General features: G+C 36.0%; 1 pseudogene; it reads left to right on the forward strand.

Annotated features, from left to right (window-relative positions):
* The first annotated feature begins 282 nt into the window (after positions 1-282).
* Positions 283-1,233, forward strand: LOC101429567 (olfactory receptor 5V1-like; annotated as a pseudogene).
* Positions 1,234-3,360: the final 2,127 nt, after the last annotated feature.

A 3,360-nucleotide genomic window follows, 5' to 3' on the forward strand; every position in this document is an offset into this window, starting at 1 on the left:
AATGTGGTAGATTTTAAACACCTTTTCCTATAAAGTTGCTGATAATGCTTCATGAGATGATTCTCATACTAGTTGTTAGATATGTGAGTTTTATGTGAGGATTGGTGGGTGCCACCATGATTTTTCATGGATTCCATATACCATATTTATTATTTATTCTGACATAGACAATATTTTTTTTAATCTATAAAAGTTATATTTTCGTGTTTTGTAGATTTCTCCTGGGGCAGCACATGAACACTGTAATTTCTGCTGCTTCTTTCTCCAGTCCCAAGAGGAAACATGGAAAGAGAAACCCAAACTGTTCTGCTGGAATTCGTCAACTTGGGATTCTCAACCTAAATGATTTGCAATTTTTACTCTTCACCATATTCCTTGCTATCTATTTCTGCACACTGGGAGGAAATATCTTCATTATATTGGCGACCTTGGTTGATCCTCGAATACATACTCCTACGTACTTTTTCCTGAGGAATTTAGTCTTCCTGGACATCTGCTACACCACCACCAACATGCCACAGATGATGGTGCAACTACTGAAAGAGAAGAAAAGCATTTCCTACGGGAGCTGTGTGATGCAACTTTCTGCACTCCTTTTTTTCATGGGGGTAGAGTGTCTTTTGCTGGCTGCAATGGCATATGATCACTGCACTGCAGTATGCAAACCCTTAAGATATTCAGTTATCATGAAGAAGGCTCTGTACAGCCACTTAGCAGCCTCCTGCTGGACTGATGGTTTCCTCAACTCGGTGGCACACATGGTGCTGACATTCTGCCTGCCCTTCTGTGGCAACAACCAGATTAATTACTTCTTTTATGACATCCCCCTACTGCTGGTCTTGTCCTGTGGAGACACTTCTGTCAATGAGTTCATCTTACTCTTCATTGGAGTCTTCATCGGATGGGCTCCCTTCCTAGGCATCCTACTTTCCTACCTCTATATTATCTCCACCATCTTGAGGATCCGCTCCTCAGAGGGGAGACGCAAAGCCTTTTCCACCTGTGCCTCCCACCTGGTATTAGCCTCCTCTATTATGGCAGCTCCACAATTTCACATACATTTGGCCCATCTCCTCTTATTCCTTGTCAAAAGACCGGCGGATCTCAGTACTGTACAGTGTTGTCACCCCTATGCTAAACTCCATAATTTACACTTTAAGGAATAAAGACATCAGAAAAGCTCTGAAAGCTGTCGTAGAAAGAGTAGCAGACAGCGAATTTCATTTCTCTTAAAATGGAAGTTTTATTTTTCTGTGAATGGATAAATCATTTTAGAAAATTATCCATCTTCCTGATACAATCTGATTGCTTCTTGACAACATTACTAAAAACTCTAAGAATTAAATGTTAATTTCAGTGATAAGGCCAATGGGGCAAAATGTTAACAATAGAAGAATCTGGGTAAATGATATTTGTATGTTCTTTGTACTAGTCTTATTCTTGAAATGTTTCTGTATTTTTAAAATGATTCCTAAAATAAAAAGTAAAAAGGGTAATTTGGCACTATGGGCATTAACTGAATATATGATGAACTTATCTCTACATTGTGCATGTTATTTTTTTTACATACAATTATTTTTGTATGTTTAGTTTGACTAGCTCTTTTTAACTTTGGAGCAGATGATCTGGAGAGAAAAGAAGGATGAGACAGACACACACAGAAAGAGAAAGAAAGATAAAATAAGTTTAAGGAAAGTTATATTGTATTGGTTTTCAAAAACCCTTCTTCTAATAGCTAACTGTTTCTTATGAGGTTTAGAAACCATCTTGCAATTTTGTAGTGGTGCTTTATCAGGTAGCAGTACTTTTCAAGATTGCTAATTGTGTGGAGTCTAAAGTTTGCACTTTGCCAGGGTCTCTAATTATCAGTAACTACAGCTTAAAGTATTCATTTAGATTTGAGAAGTAGTTCAAAGTAGTTCAGGATATGATTTTCTCCAGTCATAAGAACATTCTGATTGACCAGTTTCTGGATGTCTTTATTTTATTTGCATTTCTTCAAGTCATTTTTTTTTCCTAAGGTAAGGTTTATTTAAAATTTAAATTTGGAAAGAACAATCACACATACCAAACAAGATACTCATACATTGCCCCACCACCAATACCTTGCATTGTTGTGACACATTTGGCACAAATGATGAAAACATCAGCATAATATTACTACTATCTATAGTGCATAGGTAAAAAGGTCCACTGTTAATATTTGGTGTATTTTCCCACAAACCGTCTTATTAACACCATGGACTAATATTGTATGACTGTTGTAGTTCACGAGATAATGTTCTCATATTTGTTCTGTTAACCACAGCCCATCATTCACCATGGTGTTCACTGTATTATACAGTCCTCTGCCTTGTACAATCCATCTTAAGTATAAACTCACTATCTTTCAGTTTCTCCATAGAGTTGTGCTATCATCAGTTCAATCCTTTTCAGAACATTTTCATTATTCCAAAAGAAAAAAAAATCCCATCCCCCTTTTACTCCCCTATTATTGATCCTTAGCATTGATATAGTAAATTCTTTGCCATTGCTGTAAAAATATTACACTCTTACTGTTAGCTATAGTATATACATTACATTAGCTATATTTTTCTCATCAATCTCCATATTCTTAAACCTTGTAAGACAGGTATAGTCATGTATTTGTACTAGGATCCACAATCATCATCTAGCACAAAATTGACTGTGATATACAGTCCCTAGTTTATTCTCTAGCTCTCTTTAAATTGACATTAACCTCCCAAGACTACTCCTTTCAGCCACATTCACATTCATAAATTGGCAGTTTTAGTTATACTCACTAAAAATGTACTGCCACCGAATCTACCCGTTTCCACACTGTATTAGACATTATGCATACATTCAACATCAGCTCCCTCTTCTCCAACCACATTCTATCTCCTAGTAACCTATAAGCTATAGTTTAATTCCATGAGTTTATTCATCATATTTAGTTCATTATTAGTGAGACCATACAATATTGTCCTTTGGTGTCTGGCTTATTTCACTCAAAATAAGGTCCTCAAGTTTCATCCATGTTGTCATGTGCTTCCCAAGGTAATTTCTTCATATAGCCACATAGTATTCCAAGGTATGTTTATACCACATTTTGTTTATCCATTCATCGGTTGATAGACATTTGGGTTGTTTCCATCTTTTAACAATTGTGAATAATGCTACTATGAAAATCATTGTGCAAATAGCTGTTCACATCCTTGCTTTCAGTTCTTCTGAATATATTCCTAGTAGCAGAATTGACAGATCATATGACAGTTCTATATTTAGCTTCCTGATATATTACCAAATTATCTGCTACAGAGGCTATACCATTCTGCATTTCCAACAACAGTAAAAGAG

This window comes from Dasypus novemcinctus, chromosome 22 (genome assembly GCF_030445035.2).
Source record: "Dasypus novemcinctus isolate mDasNov1 chromosome 22, mDasNov1.1.hap2, whole genome shotgun sequence".
In the NCBI taxonomy this organism is placed as follows: Eukaryota; Metazoa; Chordata; class Mammalia; order Cingulata; family Dasypodidae; genus Dasypus; species Dasypus novemcinctus.